The sequence below is a fragment of the Lissotriton helveticus genome, chromosome 4_1 (genome assembly GCF_964261635.1).
Source record: "Lissotriton helveticus chromosome 4_1, aLisHel1.1, whole genome shotgun sequence".
In the NCBI taxonomy this organism is placed as follows: Eukaryota; Metazoa; Chordata; class Amphibia; order Caudata; family Salamandridae; genus Lissotriton; species Lissotriton helveticus.
Genome location: NC_136063.1, coordinates 1,848,673,780 through 1,848,695,645, shown reverse-complemented (window position 1 = coordinate 1,848,695,645; position 21,866 = coordinate 1,848,673,780).

The window sequence follows — 21,866 nt, the reverse complement described above, 5'->3', positions numbered from 1 at the left end:
TGGTCTCTTGAGAGGCCAGAGACACGCCCCCTGCCCTACAAAATCAGCCTCAGACCACCGCGGCGCGGGACGCGCATAGAGATTTGGAACTGAACACTACAGGAGGTGTCTTTGTTGTCCCTTGAAGCCTGGAAGAATTTTGACTGACCTGGCTTTGGGATCGTGTTGGGGATTGCGGGTGGGGTCTTTGTGTCTCATTCCAGCTGCCCCGTGGACCGCGCGCTGCCCAGGACTTTCCATCTCACCGGGCAGCGGGTCTCGCGAGAGGCGAGAGACACACCCCCTGCCCCCGGCCCTACAAAATCAGCCGCAGACCACCGTGGCGCGGGACACACATAGAGATTTGGAACTGAACACTACAGGAGGTGTCTTTGTTGCCCCTTGAAGCCTGGAAGAATTTTGACTGACCTGGCTTTGGGATCGTGTTGGGGATTGCGGGTGGGGTCTTTGTTTCTTGTTCGAGCTGCCCCGTGGACCGCGCGCTGCCCAGGACTTTCCATCTCACCGGGCAGCGCGGTCTTGCAAGAAGCCAGAGACACGCCCCCTGCCCCCGGCCCTACAAAATCAGCCGCAGACCACCGAGGCGCGGGACGTGCGCGGGCTCGCCCGGGCGAAGCCCGGGCCAAGGGCGGACCCGTCCTCACCTGTCACAGCCCGGAGGAGACTGGGCTGGGCCCACTCCCCTGGTTTTTTGACTCACAAACACAGTATATCGTGAGTGTTCTTATTATATAGGTGCGCCTATTGAATACTGATATGGGTAAAAGGAAATTCCCTAGTCCAAAGGGCACTAAGAGAACTATAAATACCCAGCAAAAATACTAGACTATCTAACAGGGACTGTAGGCGCCTTAGATAAACAGATTTCATCTGTAGAGGAGGCTATCGGTGGGGCGTCATCTAGACATAGCCTAGAGTCATCTACAACTGAGGTAACTCACTTGTCGACCTCAGGGGGGAAAAACCCACTCCCAATAAATGGCTTTATTCAACTTGACTCAGATGATCTACAACTGATCATCAATGACTCCCCCACACAACCTCCCCAAAAAAAGCAGAAGAAACCAAGTGATAGTAGAACAATTGATCCCCAAAAAGAAGTTATCCCAATTACAGTACATTCCCCTCCAAAACTGAAAAAACAAACAAAATTTGCCATCCAAAGAAAAAAACGGGCAGATCGCCAAAAACCCCGGCTAAGCAGAAGCAGAGGATAAGACATCATGGCGAGTGCAGGTCTGATATCCAACTTTTGACATCCCTAGTAGAGTGATTAGATATGTATATAAGACTGAGGCTGGACCAGCTAACATCAAGAATGGAAAACATAGAAAGTACTTTGAACATTGTACATAAAACATTGGGCCCAAATACAAATAATATTGAGAAGTCCAATAATTTGTCATCATGCCCAGAAATTAATGATCCTCTTCTTAGAAAAGGAACTACTAAAGCCATACCTCCTCATTCAGAGATTATCCCACAGACCAGTTCAGTAAATACAATTTTAGCAGGAAAAAAGATCCAATCTACCTCAGAAATAGTGAAAAGTAGTACTATTAGTAAAAAGACATCTACTGCCCAATTAGATCCGTGAACGCCCCACTCCCCACATATTATGTCTGACCCCAAACGATATAGTATTCCGATGGCCTTAAAGGATGATATATTGCAACCGGGTACACATTTAGATCTGCCCCCACAGGCTACCCCTTATGTCATCGTCCTAGGCAATGTTCCCAACTATGAATCACCCTCTGAGGAAACACTGATATAACTCAAGAACAGGTCATTAAACTGGCTCAGTAGTAGGGTAGGATTTCATAGAGACCTATTTCAGAACTTTAAGATGGTAGGGCGTGTACGCTGGGAGGTTGCGAGAAAAGATTCTAACAGGAGACTGTATAGTCCTCACGTTCAGCTCACCAGCATTGGTAAATGACATATTGAGAGTGGGGGCTAATATAACAGTGGACCCTATAGGGATAAACATACTATCATTAGGATTCTTTTATCCTCCGAAAAGAACCAGTCACCCTCACTATAATTGGAGAAATCCTTATAAAGACCAATGGGTAACAAATCACATACCTAATTATAACAGATTTAATATTCTCTTGGGACTTGATGATATTGAATGACTGGAGAATGAATTAGACAGTAGTAAAAGGCAGAACAATCTGGAAAATAGAACGGAGAGACTGCAAACTATTGTCAATCACAGCTAACCGAAGTTGTTGGACACCATGTAGGTAGTATAGACTCTATATTAATAGTAGATCTGGAGGTCCCCCAGTTAAATCTAAATCCGTTAAGGGGTGCTCGATTAATCCATCTAGCTAATTCCGAACTACCTTCGCGACTTATTACAACTAATTACAAACCTAAATGCCTGAAACCCCAGAAACTTAATATAGTTTTTTGGAATATAGCAGGTCATTTCTCAAAGAGCACAAATGATAAGTGGCTGACCGAGGTGAGGGCACATAATATTATATGACTCCAAGAGACTTGGCTCAGCACTCCAATTCACTTGGAGGGCTTTAAGACCTACTTTTTACAAGCGTTTCCATCACCTTCCGTGAGAAGCTAGGGGGGCTTAACGACATACGTGTCCAACACCCTGGTTCTAGAAGAACTAGATATCTGGAGCCTGGAAAATAATTATCAAATTTTAAAGTTAAAAATGAGTAAATCAACTTCCTACTTTTTAGTAAATTTTTATAATAATTTGAATTCACATGATTTAATTGAACTTCTTAATAAGGTTTCCTTTTTATTACAGGAACTACGTACAAACCACATAAATAATTCATTCGAATTGATTTGGGGAGGTGATTTGAATTTATTCCTTTGTAAAAAAAAACTCCACTAAAATATGCGGAGTTCAGGACGATGAGGGAACAAACTTAACGCACTTCGCACACACTAAATCGGGAAAACGCATGAATGAAATTATATTTGGATTGGAATTGGGGTTTGTAAATGAGCTGGTAACCCCACCAGTAAACTTCTTTCCTACCTTTCATGGGAGGGGGTTAGAAAGTATAATTGATTTTATACTAGTCTCGGATAGCTTAGTACCAACATTACAAAAGTTTGAAACAGTTGATAATGCAATAAGTGATCATTCCCCAATTAGTATAACCATAAATACCCCACATAAAATAGTGTAGCATGCCTATCTAAATATGTTGGACCAAGAGAATTTGAAATTAGACAGGCTAATTGGTTACACCCTTAAGTGGGGTAAAATTGATCAAGAATTAATGACTACTAAAATAGTCAAACGCGCTTTACATTCACTAGAAATCTGTTTAGACTCTAAATCTTCACCTGAACTAATTCTGACCAGTTATGAAAATATCACTAAAATTATTGAAGAAGAGTTATATTGTAAATGTTCAAAGAATAAAAATTCTCAGAAGGGGTGGTTTAATCACGAATGCACTAAAGCGTGTTCTACATTGAAAATTGCACTAAGTAATCGTAATAGGAAAAAAAAGAGATTATCAACTTAAGAAAAGTTTTCGAAACGGCCTTAAAAAAGCAGAAAAATGAGCGAAAGAATGATTTATGGACTCAGCTACACAATAGCTGTATAACGAAAGATAGTTCCATTTTTTGGAAAGTAGTTAAAGCTCCTTTTCTAGTACAACAAAATATTATTCCAAAGTTGAATGTTGCCATAGATGCCCAAACATGGGTTAACCACTTCTCAAAGATATTTAGTAAGGACCTGGAAGGGAACATAGAGAATCCTGATTGTCCCACGAGGGAAATATTCTCTAGAGATGCGATTTACCCCTTTCAGTTAACTTTCACCCACACAGAGATAATAAATGCTATAAAACCCTCAAAATCTGGAAAAGCACCGGGCCCCGACGGGGTCCCTGTGGATGTTTTTAAGCATAACCTTGACTTGTGGTTTCCTGTTCTCACAATAGTCCTTGAAGCAGCAAAAAATATGGGACTAATTGAAACCTGGTCCACCTCAATTTTAGTCCCAATTTTTAAAAAAGGCAATAGGCAAAGTCCGGTATGGTATCGTCCAATTTTGCTTTTAGATTCATTCGGTAAGATAGTGGGTCGCATTGTAGTGTAGTTCCTATGTTCCCAATAGGCTCTACGCATTGGAATAACATAAACGATAGTTTAGACGTAGGACTGAGTTCGACTAGGTATCTATTGAATATGTTAGACTTAATTATGAATGCCAGCTAGCTCAGAGGTCACTAGAAACTTTCTCGAGTAAACAGGAAGGAGTTAACTTTCCTGAATAGACAAGAAGGGATTAGCTTCTGACAACCGCATTAACATGACAACTTTGTTCCCTCCAGAATAAGGAGTATATCTCCAGATTCGTGTGAAAACAATAGACAGCTATTTCACTCAGTCAATCATGCATGCTTAGTTTCACCAGAGTGCAGAGAAATAGAGAGACGGGCGTTTTCAATAAAAGTTGTTATTTATTGAGCAGTCCTCTTTCTCGTGCAAGAGAAGTGAATTGCCACAATTGCAATACTTGTTATAAAGTAAAGTGCGTACAGTAAAAGGAGTATTATGAAATAATACTATAAAAGCATTTATATGGTTTCTGAGCCATATGATACTTAAAATGGATAAATATATACATACATAAAATCATTGACTAAACGTACTCAACTGGTGTTTCTAAAATACGCCTACCCCGGTGTACCTGACCTAAGCCAAATACGTGGGAAGGAGTAAGTAAGTTAAGATAGTTTGCCAAGAATCTGCATCAAGAATTCTCTAAGGATCTAATCAGCTCCGTACCTTGGTTATAGAATAAAGGAGGTCTTGTATCTCTTTCTCAGGACTCGATTTCCCAGAAACCCGCAAGGGTGACTGGAAACACTGGAGCTGGATTTCTCGGCAGGAGAAAAGCCAGCGTCTCTCTCAGTGCGTCAGTGGGAGGGTCGGCTTCCTTCGGCTCTCGCATCAGCTGGGCTTCGGGCAAGTAGATAGCCGCTCTGCTCCAAACCACCGTGTTTTTGCTTAAGGCAACGTTGGTATATTTATACCTGGAAGGTGCTGGGTTTGACGTAAGGTTGGACATAAGACGTCACTAAGAACTTACAGTTCTTTCTGGACTCCAGGAGTTCTTATTCAAATCAAAACAAAAGCAGGGGGATTTCCCGGGCTGCTGGAGGCTTGTTGTTTAAAGAACCCGTTGTGCTTTCTAGGAGTCTATGGGAGTAGCCTTGCCGTATTTGGACTGCATTGGCTATGACTAAATATGGGTATGATTCTTATGCCTTTATAAGGATATTATTTGTTATAACCAAATAAGGGCATGAATCGGGAATATTTAATTAGGATCCTAGATACGTTTACAACACCCACTCCACGTATTATGTCAATCAATACAAAATACTAAGCAATACTAAACATATAACGATGCATGTGTTTTCCAACCCACCCCAAAATACATAAATTGCATTTGAAATGGTATATGGTATATACACGAAAATGAGTATTTGTACTGTACGGTTTTCAAGCAGTGGTATCATTCAGATAATGCATATGTAAATATTTGCTGAATGAATTGCGAAAATTACATTTATGAAATGGCTCTTAATACAGAACAGAAGGTCAAGACCATTTCATCACATATTTATACAATACTGTACATGTGCTAGAGGCTGAATCAAACTATTGTCTCTAGAGTTTCAAAATAGAAGTTCTGTTCTCTAAGAATAGTTCTACTTTAAGCAGAGTACCGTGTGCCAGAAAAAAGGTAAATATTTTGGTAATGGAAAAATTATTTCGCTTTCAAGGGAAAAAATAGTTCCAATAGTTTTCAGTAATCTTGTTTATAAAAACTGAAGGCCGAATTCAGAGTTCAGGGAACGCTGTGTGCTTGTTGTTTTTAAAAGTTATTCTCGTTGTTAGGAGAGAACATCAAATCAGACAGGCTTGCGAAGAATTGGTCTACAACAGTAGGTGAAAGTTCGACCAAGTTCGAAAAAGCTGAAATTGTGCATATTTGAAAATCATTGCTGTCATCGATTTCTGGATCAGCAATGCTCACAGAAGGTTGTACCTGTGTGGTGCTGCTTTCATCTCGTACTTCACCGCCACCTAATCGTAATGGTGAAGTCTCAAAGAATGCCGTCATCAGAATAGGTAGCCGCTGGGGACAACACGTTGCATGAGCCGTTACCGAACCAAGCAAAGTATCGATATCCATAGGTACTGCTGATGGTAGTGTAAGACACACGTCCAACACGCATTCTTCTCCGCATAGCAGACATCGAAGCACAGGTAAGATGCAATCTTGCCAGACAACCTGAATGAAAGAAACCAGGTAGTACTCAGATCTCTTAGCCTGGCAAAGCCGAGGACTTTAGTGATCCGTTCTCGGTATCGTATAGCCACAATCGTTTCCTCCATTGTAGCCTGAGTTTTGTCTGGGGCTTGACTTGCCATATCGGAGCAGAAGGAACAAAAATAAAATTCCTGCTACGAGTCCCAAAAGAAGAGGCAGTCCGCCAAATACAGAATGCACAAAATTCAGGAAGATGCCCAGAACTGTTTCAAAGGGTGCTAACAGTCCCGAAAAAATGGTCTTAAATACATGTGCGATGCCACTGGTATCAGACATGTTTAAAATTTGACTTAGCATTTCTACGAAATGCACGGGGCAATTTGTCGATAATAGGATATGTATCTCTGCCGCTGTCCTTGCAACTTGCAGATCATACGTCTCTTTGGACGAGGTTAAAGGCACTGTTGTCTGTAAAAGAATAGACTTAATTCTGCTTTAAGTATCAATTCGAATAAAAGAGATATTCAGAGAAGGCCATATTGCTGCCTCCTTGTCTGGTTGGCTGTTTGGATACAATACTTGCATACAGCAAATGACCCTGGAAGTAACGCTCACGAGATAGGCTAATCCTGGCACCATGCCACAACAGCTGCGGTCATTTATTACAATGTAGCTGCCGTTGGAAAGCTGTCTGAAAAAAGGCTCTATCTGTGTTGCAGGAGTGCCATGCAGGTGACATGAAAGGTTATTTGATGAACCTTCGCAGGCTCCATGCAAGTTAATAACCTTGACACAGGAGTGTACCGCTTAGTGCATTTTTACAGTTATTACCACTAAGAAATACCTCTTTTTTCCCTTCACTATAACATTTATGTGTATAAGGTAATTTCCAGGTTGACTTGATGTATCAATACAGGCCTGCTGGTATATACTTTTGGCAATATTGAAACTGAAAAGTTGTTATCGGAATTGTAATTGTACCATGTATTATCCATTCAATGACAGGTCTCTCTGACATTGTCAATGGTAATCTCTCAAGTTTTCCAATGCTCAGAATCGTATAATCTGCTCCTTTTTGTGCCAAACTGATTTGTTTATCAGTAAGGTTAAAGATAGAAAATAATGACGTTTTGTTGATTAGACGCCATGGCACGTGACCTGAACGCAGATTCTGTAACGTCCAGCCTTGCTGTACAATAGAACGTAATTGGGACTGGCCATGTTGTAGCATTAGCAAGTCCTGCTCTATTATATCAATAGCAGATGATACAATTCTGTCCAGTGAATAAATTCTGGAGGACAGAGTCGTTAACCCATTGTCCACTACAGACAGTGATTTTTCCAAATTATTACGATCAATTTCTCGTATTTTTTCAGCAGTTTCAATTTGCATTACTTTCCAAGCCTCGTTGTAAGCTGCGTATATACCGGCGTATATGAAACGTTTTTGACGCTGTTTGCGAGGTCCCAATATGAAATCTCGCAAGTCAGCACCTTCTTTAAGTAAAGTTAAGTGTTGCTTAATTTCCTGCAGTGTGGGATTCTGTAGCCATTCGAGGCATAGTTTCCCTACACTGTATCTTGTAACTATCCCTTTATGTTGTCTCTGGGAATATCTTGGGTCAGGCCTGGTCTGTTTGAACCCCTGTCTTTTATTCAGGAATCGTTCATGACAGTTATTAGTGTCTGTGGGCCAGATCAACCATTTTTTTCAATCAAGATTTGTTCTCTTTTGGTGTAAAATATGGGATACGTCTATCTCAACATCTGTAGTGCTATTACTATCAGGCATTGGTTTTGGAATAGACAGTTTGTTTAAGTCTTTTATCTTGGCTAAGCCAAGACAGGTTGTTTGTTGAATGGTGTCATTCAGGAATATTATCTGTTCTGGGATCATGCAGGCTCTAAATAATGATTCTAGACCTTGTACCGGCCAATCTTTTGTACCCCAGATCGTTTTTGTCTCAATGTTGTTTTTCCAAAATTCAAAACCAAATGTAGACATTTTTTCATAAAATTGTTCAGAATAAATCAATTTAGTATTTGTCAACATGTTTTTCATTCCTGTCTTATTTAACATTTTAAAATAAAACGTTTCTGGATCTGTGTTGTTAAACCCTGAGAAGTATGGGAATTTCTCATAAAATGTTTTCGAGCTGCCTTTTGGCGGTTTTGGACAATGTTCCCATTGATTATAAGTAAAAACATTTCTAGGATTAGCAGATTTATGCAAATAGTGATGACCATATTGATCATAACAGTACATTTCTTCATAGTTAGATGAACCCTGCAAATAGTCATGTTCTGTGAATTTTGCTGACATTTCTAAATCTGACATCATATTATTAATATTTTCAAAGTCCCAATCATCAGAGAAAGTACTTGGTGTCATAAAGTCACTTAAGGAAACCTTGAACTGATGTGGATATTTCATGAGTTCAACCGGGCCATAGATTTCGTAATCTGTTTTGTCCCATGCTACACCCCCAGGTATAGGATTGGCTGTGATATTCACTGATGGCAGTTCTCTTTTTTCAATGTGTGAAGAACTGTGAGGTTTTAGGGCCAAGTTGATGTTCTGGCTTGCTGTGTCCATTGTACTATATTTTCCATCAATAAATCTATCCAAACATAAAATCATGGTGAGCCAAAGTAGAAGGAAAAGTACACCTAACACAATCCATAATTCAATCCATGGTGAAATCAGATATGTTTCTTTGAGCTGATGAAATAGTTCAGTCAATTTTTCTTTCAAAGTTTTTGTTGCTGGTGTTTCTTCAAGGTCACTTGGATCATCCAAAAAGTCATCGAAATTGATGAAGTAGCCAGATGCAGTTCTGTCAGTTGTTGGAATTGCTTCCGGATTTTCATTTATCTTTAGATATGTATGTTCAGAGGCTACATCATTGTAGACTGGTGTTTCTTGACGAACTGTTGCAATTTGGGTTTCAAGAGGCACAAGTTCCATGGCTTTGTTGCATAGTCCTTTTTTATTCACTGCAGGTTTATCAAACGTGATTAGTCTCTCAGTTTGAACCTCTTGGATTGTAGCGAGGTTTGGTCTTCAGCTACTTTTTGGGAGTCCACTGGGGCTACTACTTATTATTGGCCACATGATTGTGGTTTTACCAGGTCGATTGATACAACTCTGTTCTCCTTTTTATCAGCAAGGGGCAGTAGTACTACTGATCTTGTTCCGCTGACAGCTAAGACAGGTACTGCTTTTCTGTAAGAAGGCCCAAATTCATTCTTCACCACGATCTTTTCTCTGATCAGATCCCCAATCTTTGGAATCCAGACAGGTCTTGCTGGGACAGGTGGTTTTTCTTCAGTGGCTGTTGGCTTTAGCTTTGTGTTACTTAGACTTCTTCTTGTTTCATTTAAGTCCTGTAAAACAGCCAAACGATCTTTGATATCAAAGGATTTTTCTTTCACCACTGAAGTCTGACAATCTAAATCCTGGATTATCATTCTAGTACCGAACAAACGTTCGTATGGAGTGATACCTCTTAGAGAATTTCTTGGCAGATTATTAAGACTACGTTGGACACTTGTTAGATATTTGACCCACCCATCACCCGAACCTAATACCCTTGCCGTTATAGATTGCTTTGTGTCACGTTTTTTTCTCTCCACTACCGCATTTCCCTACTAGAGTACTGCAATGCAATGCCCATGCTGGTCATGGCCTCCTTGTAAGCTCGAGAGCTAAACGCAGGACCCTGGTCAGAATGTAGCATGGCAATTGCGTATGTGCCGAAAAAGACTAGCAAATCTTTTATAACAGTTCTGGCGTCAGCCGAGCGCTGGGGCCACATCCAAATGAATCTCGTGCAGGAATCCACTGCAACCATGATATATTTATAGTTGCTATCCCTTTGTAAGGGACCACAGTGGTCCAGGTAAATACATGCTAATGGTTTATCTGAGATTAGAAGGGGCATCTGTGCTGGTCGTTTCACTGTTGATACTTTCATTCTTTCGCATATTTCACATTCTAGAACATAGTTCCTTGTTTGTTTTCTCATGCGCGGACACCAATATCTCGGTTTTAATAATGATACTGTGGCGGAAACACCAGCGTGTGCAGAAGCGAGCCCTTCGTGTGCCGCTAGAAATAGTCCTAACCTGTGTTCCATGTTTGGAATTACTCTATCCCCCACTCCAGGGATTTGAGCAAAAGGAACATTATTCACATCAGTTTTGTATGAGTATTTTACTGGAAAGCCTTTCGGGAGTGTCTTACCACTGTCTTTTACTGAAGCACTGACAGCCTGCAGTATTTCGCTGTCTATTTTTTGTTTTTGACCGGGTGATGGCAGCTACGGAAGCCATTTGCAGAGCTGCTTTCGCAGCCTCATCAGCCAATGAATTCCCTGCAACATGAACGCCATCACGTTGATGACTCAGTGTATGTATCACGTGAGTCTTTTGTAGTTCTTTCTGTAAAAGAACTACTTGTTCCCAAAGCATTTTATGCTTGATTGTGCCACCTTTTGCAACTTTGAAACCGTTTTGAACCCAGTTCTGCAAGTATTCGTTATAAGACTGGACGCAATAATATGAATCGCACACTATTAGTGTGGGGAATTCGTGATCGGTATTTTCAAGCGCCATCTTAAAAGCCTGTAGTTCAGCTCGCTGAGCTGTACAATCTCCTAGAGATTGAGTTTCAGTGACCAGTGGTCTGAATTTTCCTTCGTGCCAACGACCTTTAACAATCGCGCACGCAGCACTGTATGCTTGTTTACCCCCAACTGCAGGTTGTGCTGAACCGTCTGTATATATTATACAGCCGTAATGTTCGAGAGGCAGGATTTCGGTCAGCAGAGGACATTCATATTCATATTGGAGAAATTCCTGTGTTTTTAAGTTAGGATCGAATTCGTATACTACGTCTGATGCAGCAAGAGAATTAACCCATTGTATCCATTTTGGATCTAATGCCACTGCATTTGTAATGCGTGGCCTCGTTACTGTCTCAAGGGCTGATACTGCTGTTAAAACAGATATGCTTTTGCCTTGAGCTTGGGCTGTTTCTTTTGCTACAGCAGTTTGAACCGCAGTCAGAATTTTTTCAGTATAACTGAATTTCATTTCAGCTTGTGTGTACAAGTGTGATTTATAAGCTATTGGTACCGTTTCTCCCTCATTAGAGATCAAGTACGAAATCCGCATCTTCCTGGGATGACTCGGATTACAAGGTTGCGTTCATTTGCGCGTGTTTGCAGTTTTGTTTTAGTTAACATGTCTGTTTGTAATATTCGTAAAATTTCTGTGTGTTTCTGAGTCCAATTAATTGGTTTGAAATCAGATTTTATTAATTCCTAGAGAGGTTTAACCCTCTCTGCATAATTTAGAATGTATGTTCTTCCGAAATTCAGGAAACCTAGAAATGATTGTAAGTTCTTCAGCGTTTTTGGAGCTTGGAGTACTGCACATTTCTCTAAGAAATTGTCTGCTAGGCTTTTGCCTTCCCTTGATAATTCATATCCTAGAAACAGGACAGTTAGATGGGCAATTCGTGACTTTTTAAAGTTGAATTTATACCCCTCAGATGCGAACCCAAGTATGATGGTGTTCACTCTTTTCAAGCGAGTCTCCACGTCGTCGTCAGTAAGATAGATGTCATCGACATATGATAATGCCTCATCATCATACATTTGTAGTAACTCTCTTACCCTGGCTGAGAATAATCCTGGGCTATTCTTGAATCCCGGTGGGAGTCGACAGAATTGTTTTTGTGCCCCCATACAGGATAAAGCGTCAAATACCTGCTTTCTGGTGCAATGTTTTGACAAAAGAAGCCATTTGAGATATCTAATGTTGTTTTATATTTTTTGCGTACAATGTTATTCATTAGTGCTGCACTGTGTGAGTTTTGTACTGCAAATGTTTTGCAGCATGAGTTTAGGTGTCTGTAGTCCAAAACTAGACGATATGAATCATCTGGCTTGGAGACAGGAAACAAAGGATTGTTCATTTGTGAGGTGCATGTTTCAATCACCCCCTGATATTCAAGTTGATCTAAGATCTCCCTGACTTGTTTTTTAGCTTCTTGCTTAACCGGATACTGCCTTTGTGCAGTAGGTTGATGTTTTAACTGAATTTTATGGTGAGGAGAATCCTCATCCCATCCTACATGATTTTTATATAATGCAGGGGCTTGGGCAACTGCCCATTTTCTTGCAAATGTGTATTTTTTATGAATTGGAATTTGATTTGAGAAGGCAGGCATAATCATTTCTTCGCCATGTGGGCACTCCCTGACAAACTCTGGTGGCCAGTCTTTTTCTGCTAGAAGGATATCATAGCCTTTCGAAAGGTTAACCCAAAAGAGACCCTTTATTTTCCTAGTTTTGTCCCCCTCTATACGTAATGTTTATTTCATATAATTTATGGGGTAGGCTAACTCTGGTGTCTGCAGTTTCCACTTGAATGTATTCATTCGTGTCCACTGTCTCCAGAAGATTCATCAGGATCTTGCGAGCTATGGTCACTTCTGATGCGCTGTCTAGCATTGTCTGGGCCCACTCTCCGTTTTTCAATTGTGTACTCAAAATCCTCGGCATGTTTTATTTTAATACTGGCTACCTTCTTTTTTGGAAATTGTAATTTTTTACTTTGATGAGCAGGTTCCTTATCTTTGGACTTGACGTGCTCTTCTTTGTGTTCTGACCGTCCTCTTCTTTCCGATTTCTGTGAGGAAGTCTGAAAAGATCAAGAGGGACGTGTATCATTATCTTGATATCTGTCGAGTTTTCTCAATGTATCCCTATCTCTAAGGTTGTATCTTTTTTCAGAGTGCTCCCTGTGGGGATACTTGCCTCCTCGTTCTGGAGATCTATCTCTCCGTTGAGGAGACCTTCCTCTGGACTGAAACTGTTTTTCCCTGGGAGTGGTTTGTTTGTTACCCTCCCACTTCTTTTTTGAAGTATTGAGATTATTTTTAATAAAGGTTTTTTCAGGATATTTTTTTTTTTTTTTTAACTTTTATTGAGCAATCAAATAAAGGTTACAAGGATGGGCCTACAACCACACGGGCTGGCCGCTAAAATCAAGGCACAATGTAAGATCATACGATCACTTCCGTGGTCAGGTACAAATCAGATACCAAATGTTACTCGAAGTTTAGAACAGGACACAACAATTTTCTGTTATATAACTACAAAAAACAACAAACCACAAAAAGGCGAATGCATACTAATCAAAGTCAGCCCAGAAGGAGGAGGGGAAACTCACTAATCAGGAAGACGGAATCACAATCGATAGGACTCGGCAAGGCGGGGGGGGGAACAGCGGGGAGGAAAGGCAAATCATAAAACAGCATAAGAAATCTCGGGAACACCAGCCTAGGGAGATAGGGTAACATCCGGTGTGTCAACCAAGGGAGGAGTACAAATATTCCCACGATATTCGTTCCACTGACCCCAAATCTTCGTCCACGCCCTGGGTCTGCCCCTAGCTATATAGACGGTCTTCTCGCGGAACATGGACCAGTCCATGTTGTCCTCCCACACCGAGACGTCGGGAGGTCTAGATGCGCCCCAGAGTTGCGCAATGTCTCGCTTTGCAACCATGTATCCCAAGGTCGCCCATCTGGTCTGGGCCACAGAATAGTCGGTGGGTTCCCACACATTCAACAGGCATCGTCGGGCCTCAGGCCGTAAGGCAATCCCAGTCACAACTGCCATCACCGCAAGTACTTCAGTCCAGTAGGCCGCCACCCCCGGGCACTCCCAAATAATATGTAGAAACTTCGCACTCATTCCACATCCACGTTTGCATAGACCATCCGGGGAAAAACCCATCACAACCAGACGCGGACCAGTAACATACACCCGGTGGAGGATCTTAAGCTGAACCAAACGGAGACGGGCAGGGATGGCGACCTCTTTCGGAGAAGAGAGTGCCGATTGCCAATCTTCGTCATCTAATTCCAGCCCGTCGCCGACCCAAACCTCCCTAAGTCGGACAAGTAAGTCAGTGCGATTATTGATCAGCTTCTTGTAAATCAGGGAGATAGTGCTATCGGGAAGGTGGCCATCCAGAATGCGATCCTCGAGGGGAGAGGACTCGGGGAGGGCCACATCAGGAGTCAAAACAGAGGCCAGGGCATGTCGGACCTGCAGATAACGAAAAAATTCCCTATCACTCAAGTCATATTCGGCCCGAAGGGCCTCAAAGGACTTCATTCTACCATTCACACAGACATCACCCACTCTACATATTCCAATCATATCCCAGCGGTTAAAGCCCTTAGAAGACCAGAGACATCCCAAACGCTCGGAAGCATAAAGCGGCGTTGCCAGTGTCAGACGATTCTCCCATCCCAGACTCACATTCGCGGCTCGCCACACACTGACTGCAATCTTGGACGGGCCCATAAGATGGCGCCCAGCCGACTTGGAATAAAGCGCTCTATTAAAATCCCCTCCCGGCAGCTGGAGTCTGTCCATCTCAAAGGCCGGATCCCGACCCGGGGAATACATTGCATGGTTAATGGCCGACAGCTGGGCGGCCCAGTAATATCTCTTGATATCAGGGAGCGCAATGCCCCCGTCAAACCAAGGGATGGTAAGTTTCGCAAGGGCGATACGTGGACGCCCGTCCCAAATCAGCTGCCTTTGGAGACTCTCAATCTCTCGGAAATAGGTAGCGGGAACGTCATCATAGGAATTCTGAAGTGCGTATAGGAATCGTGGCAAAGACATCATTTTGAAAAGGGCAGCCCTGCCCAGAGGGGACAAGGGCAACTTACGCCAGCGAGCCACATCCAGTCGCAGTCTAAGAAGCGGGGGGAGGAGATTACGTTCAAACCGGAGTGAGGAGTCCAGTGTAATAAAGATCCCCAGATATTTGAAGCCAGACTGGACAACCTGGATAGGGAATCTATCCGGCAACGGGGGCAGAACACCCGAAAGAACATATACACAGGACTTAGCCCAATTAATAACCAGACCAGAGTTAGCGCCAAACGAAGTAAGAACGTCAAATAGAACATTTAAAGATTTGCGCAGGGAAGTAAGGTAAAGAAGAATGTCATCCGCGTAAAGCGAGACGCGGTCTTCAAAATCTGGTGACCAACGGATCCCTTTGAGTGAAGGTTCCCATCGAAGCCACGCAGCTAATGGCTCCAAGGCAAGAGCAAAAAGTAGCGGAGACAAGGGGCACCCCTGTCTGGTCCCCCTACCAAGGCAAAAGGGAACAGAAACTCGACCGTTGACCACAACCTGCGCCAGGGGTTCGGCGTATAGTAACTTCACCCAACCAATAAATCCAGGGCCGAAACCAAATTTCTCAAGAGCTGCCCAAAGATAGGGCCACTCTATCGTATCAAAGGCCATCGAGGCATCAAGCGAAGCCAAAATGTCCGGCTCCGTCAGAAGCCCCGCCCTCGCAATGACTCCATGGAGACGACGCAGATTAAGAGCCGTGTTACGATGCGGGATAAAACCGGACTGGTCCGGATGAATCAAGCCGCTAATAACCGTCAGGAGGCGGGTAGCCAGGAGCTTAGCCAGAACCTTGGGCTCAACATTCAACAGGGAAATGGGCCTGTAAGACGAACAAAGGTCCCGGGGTTTACCTTCTTTAGGAATAACAACGATCGTAGCCAGCCGCTGATCGTATGGGAGAATACCCCGTTCCCGGGACTCCAAAAACATGGTACGAAGATAGGGCGCCACCCTATCAGGACGTAGCTTGTACAACTCAATTGGCAATCCATTCGGGCCCAAAGCCTTGCCCGAACGGAGTGATCGAATGGCAGTCGCTATCTCGTCCGTGGAGAAAGGAGACTCCAAAGAGACTCGGTCCAAATCGGAGACACAGGGCAGAGCTATATCACGCAACAAGAGACGAGAGTCATCCACATCCCGTTCAGACACAGGGGAATAAACCACACGAAAATAGTCTGCAAAACATTCCACTATTTCAACCGGGTCAGTCACTCTCACACCATTCAAAGTCTGAATCACCGGTACCACACGATTCGCCCTCTCCTTCTTGTCCAACCACGCCAGCAATTTACCCGCTTTGTCCCCCACATCATACAAACGACCCTGTTGTTCCCGAAACATCATTTTAGCCGCGTCCGTAACCAGAGACCTATAAGCAAATTGTTTCAGACCCAGGGCGTGAAGTTTATCAGGAGTAACAGTCAATTCCAAGTCAGCCTCTATCCCAACAATCTCCCTCTCGAGTTCCACCACCTCCCGATTCCTCGCCTTTTTGGATTCAGCAATAAGGGAAAGGGCCTGCCCGCGGATCACTGTCTTAAAGGCCTCCCATAGGGACACCGCAGAGGAGACGGACCCCTCGTTGTCTAGAAAATAATTGTCCAACGACTTAATCAAGAGACCACGGGTCTCGGGGGAGGTTAGATACCATGGATTGATAGGAGCCACCCGGCCCGCCGCCTCCACCCCCATCTCAAAGCAAAGCCAAAGCGGAGAATGGTCAGAGATGCCCCGGGGGAGGTGTCTAATCTCCCGAACAGCCGACGACTGCGCCGCAGGCATCAGGAAATAATCCAGTCTAGACAGACTCCCATGGGCCCCGGAATGGAAAGTGTATTGAAGCTGAGTAGGGAGCATGAGTCTCCAACAGTCCACCAACCCAAAAGTATCCAGAAACCCACCCAGCCATTGTTGGACCGAAGGAGTGTCCCTAGGGGGGTGACAATCATGTAGACCGGAGAACACAGAGTTAAAGTCACCCGCCATGAAAAGAGTACTATCTGGGAGGCTCAACAACACTCGGCCCAAATCGGAAAAGGTAGAGTTCTGTAGACCGGGGGCACATAAACGGCAAACAGGGAAAGGGTCCGACCCTCATAGCGCCCCACGAGGACGGCGTAACGCCCCCGATCATCAAGGATCACATCATCAATCGCCAGGGGGAGGGAAGCCCGGACAAGGATGCCCACCCCCCTGGAACCCGTGGTAAACCCCGAATGTGCGACGAGGCGATAGCCCCACCTGTTCATTGCGCGACAAGTATTGCCCACTAGATGAGTCTCCTGCAGAAAGACAATATCAGGAGACAAACGTCGTAGACATTGCAACACCACACCCCGCTTTATACGATCCCCCAGAACATTGACATTCCACGAAATAAACCTCAACCCGCTACCCCCCATCCCACACAGTGATGCCGGACCCCTCCCCCAATGAGCATGACATCGAAAATACCATTAGCAAAATAGAATCGCCTTGGAAAAACAAAACACAAACATCAAACTTCCCATCAACCCACCCCTGAACGACCAAGAAAACACCCCCCACCCTGCACCCCTGCAAGAAGCTAAAAAGCCACCCCAACATGCAGTGTGCCTGTCGCCCAGTAACCCCCATTCTACAAAAAGACCCCGGAGGAGGAAAGGCCCTGTCCCACCCGCCACCCCGAACAAAATAAAGAAAGAGGAGAGCACACAGAAAATAGAGGCACTTAGGCATAGAATCACAGAAGAAGTTTCGTGGCACGGTGACCGAGGCATAGACCACAAGTTCAGCTCTCTACACCACCCTCGGCACCACCCAGGTGTTCGGCGGGCTCAGTCCCAGGAGGTCGGTCCGGCAGAGAGTCCAGCCAGTCATTCACGGAATCAGGCCGATCAAAGAAAAGGGTCCGGCCATTGTATTCAACTCGCAGCCTGGTTGGAAAAAGCATAGCGTAGCGCAGTCCCAAGTCCCGGAGACGCTTCTTGACTCCACGGAAGCCCATACGCTGTTTCTGCACCAATTGAGAAAAGTCCGGGTAGAAGTTCACCGTGGCATTCTCAAAGGCCACCGGGCCTTCACTCGCGATGCCTGCAGGATAGCGTCCCGGTCCCTATAGTGAAAGAGTTTCGCAACAATAGGCCTCGGCGGGGCGCCAGGCTTGCCCTGGCCTCCCGGAACACGATGGGCACGTTCCACTGCGAAGAATTTACTCAACCCAGACGGAGAGAGGTAGTTCTGTATCAGGTCCTCGACCAGGAGATCAACAGAATGCGGGTCCGGATTTTCCGGAACGCCAACCACACGCACGTTACAACGACGTGCTCTGTTTTCAAAGTCCTCCAAGCGCCGGGTCATGAAATCGTTCACCCTTCGGAGGTTGCCAATCTCCGTCTGTATCTCCGAGACGTCGGCCGTGAGGCTGGATGACTTGAGATCCAATGACTTCACCTTCTCGTTGGTTTTAGATAGGTCGGCCCGAATCAAGTTCACGTCAATGGCCACGGTGTCAATTTTATGGGCCAAAGCTTCATACTGTTGGCCTAATGTTTCCTTCATGCCAGAAATGGCGCCCATGATGTCCTGCAAGGAAGGCTCCGTCGACTCTTCCACGGTGTGGCCAACTGCACTCGGGCCAGGCAAGGCAGCTCCAGGGGACCCCTTCGAATGGGTGTACCGGTCCATGACATTAGACTGGACCGGGCCCCCGCGAAGGGGCGTTTTGGTCTTCCCTGTCTCTCGGTCCCCTCTGCCCGCCATGTTGGAGACCGCGTCCCAGGGGACTCACTCGACCCGGTGAATATGGCCACAGGAGAGCAGGGCGTTGTAGCTAAAATCATTGACTAAACGTACTCAACTGGTGTTTCTAAAATACGCCTACCCCGGTGTACCTGACCTAAGCCTAATAAGTGGGAAGGAGTAAGTAAGTTAAGATAGTTTGCCAAGAATCTGCATCAAGAATTCTCTAAGGATCTAATCAGCTCCGTACCTTGGTTATAGAATGAAGGAGGTCTTGTATCTCTTTCTCAGGACTCGATTTCCCAGAAACCCGCAAGGGTGACTGGAAACACTGGATCTGGATTTCTCGCAGGAGAAAAGATAGCGTCTCTCTCAGTGCGTCAATGGGAGGGTCGGCTTCCTTCGGCTCTCGCATCAGCTGGGCTTCAGGCAAGTAGATAGCCGCTCTGCTCCAAACCACTGTGTGTTTGCTTAAGGCAACGTTGGTATATTTATACCTGGAAGGTGCCGAGTTTGACGTAAGGTTGGACATAAGACGTCACTAAGAACTTACAGTTCTTTCTGGACTCCAGGAGTTCTTGTTCAAATCAAAACAAAAGCAGGGGGATTTCCCGGGCTGCTGGAGGCTTGCTTTGTTTAAAGAACGCGTGGTGCTTTCTAGGAGTCTATTGGAGAAGCCTTGCCGTATTTGGACTGCATTGGCTATGACTAAATATGGGTATGATTCTTATGCCTTTATAAGGATATTATTTGTTATAACCACATAAGGGCATGAATCAGGAATATTTAATTAGGGTCCTAGATACGTTTACAACAGCATATTGTTAGAGCTATTACACGACTGGTCTGTTGACCACAAAATAATTTCAGACCTTCAATACGGGTTTCGTGAAGGGTTGGGTACAGTTGACCAGGCACTGAATCTTACACTCCTTATGGGAAAATATGTGCAAGCAAAACGGGGGTATCTCCACATGGTATATGTGGATTTGACCGCAGCTTTTGACTGTGTTAGTCATACAAAGCTGTGGTCAATTATTCTAGAAATGGGAGTGGACCCTTTATTGGTTAACTTTTTGCGCGAGCTATACTCGGGAGCAACTGCCAAAGTTAGATATGGGACAGAGGGAGAACTTACTGAATCCTTACGGATAGAGAGGGGGGTCAGACAGGGATGTGTTATGGCCCCCTTCCTATTCACACTTTACACTAATGGACTAGAAGTAGCCATGCTAGAAGGTTCGAAAGATCTCCTAACAATCCGCAGTCGGCCAATTCCAGCGCTACTATACGCCGACGATGCGGTTATTCTAGCCAGAACTCCTATCCAGTTACAGCACACCTTAAATAAATACAGTAGTCTTATGAATAGTTTAAACCTTAAGGTAAACATAAAGAAAACTTATACCATGCATGCAGGGCCTAGACCAAGGAAAACAAAGGATATACACGTAAATAATATTGCACTAGGAAGCACTACATCCTATCCTTATCTAGGAATTTTGAAAGACAATAAATCTAAATGGACACAGGCCATTAACTCTAGGAATGTATTATTTCTGAGGGCTACTACTGCCCTAGTGGCATTTGCACAGAAAATAGGCAAGAGAACCCCGTTAGAAATGTTGAAGATTTACAAGGCCAAATGTATGAGTGTTGCAGTCTATGGTTCAGGTGTGTGGGGGTACGCTAAAGTGGAAAACTTACAGAAAACTGAGAATGCTTTCCTGAGATATCTTCTTGCAGTCCCCATGAGCACTTTTACCTATGGGTGTCACTTAGAGCTAACGCTGGATTATATAACAGACATCATACGAATTCATCCCATCATGCTATGGCACAGAATCTGGTCTCAAGACCAGTGGGATCTAACTCGACCTTTAGTCCATGACTGTATGTCTCTTGATAACATGGACAAAATTGAATGGCTAGTATATGTAAAAAATTTCTTGAGAGATTTGGTCCTTGAGAGATTTTTTAGTAATCCTTCACTCATATCCGAGCTGCCTGGAAAAGAATTAAAAAAGACTTCACTAGCACATCTAGGCGAGCGCCGTCTCTGAAAAGAAATAGGAAAAAGTTCAGTGCAGCATTAGTTGTCTATTCAAACTGTCTCTGCATTACAACTGTATTTAACATATAGCTTGAACTCGCATGAAAAGTTCTTACTGACCCGTTTTAGATTTAACATTTTTCATAGGTTGGTTTCTTTCCCAGAGCAAAATGATTGGTCCACGAATTTATCTCTGTGTCCATGTGATGACGTTTCTTTCCAATCGTCAATCCATATATTGTTTTTTGTAAATTTTATACTGAACCTCGTAAATGCTGGATTGTCCCTTTATTGAGATTGATGGGCATTCGTGGTTGTCACCCAGCTTTTATAGCAATACAGTTTCTAGACAATGAAATACACGCAAAAACAATAGCATGTTTTTTGAAATTTTGTGTACATCACAGTCCCAATCTGGCCTAAATAATGATAGTGAGGCTCTATCTTAACTGATGAATTAGTAATCAATTGTAATCAATAATGAATCAAAGTGTGAAATATGTTTGCAATGATTTTATGAACTTTTATGGTTTTTAACAATTATGGAAACTGAATAAAGATTTTGAATTTGAACACAATACAAGATGTGAATTTCTGAGCAAGTCAGCGACCTAGAAGAAATGGAAATTTGAGGCCCGCTCATAACCAGAGGTTCTGGGGTGCAGCCTTCAACTTCCAAAGAGGGCAGTGCTGTTAGCTCACAGCAACCAAAACCAGCAACAAGAACACCGGCAACGCAACAACCCTAGGAGCATCAGTCCTTACCTCTGCAATGGTTTGGTTCAAGTGGCAGGTCTTAAGTCCCGTGCAGATGTGAAGGCAAAAGAGGGTGAGCAAGTTCCAATGACCATTCAGAGGATGATCCAGGACTATGTGGGTGATCCAACAGAGGTGTATTGGTATGGGAAGAGTCACCAATTGTCAGTACTCAGCAGGTTGGCAATGAAGTATCTGGCTTGTCCGGTAGCGAGGGTGTCTGCTGAGCATGTGTTCAGTGTAGCTGACCCAGTTGTCACAGTGGAAGGACCAGTCTCTTGACTCAAAATGTGGAGAGATTGAC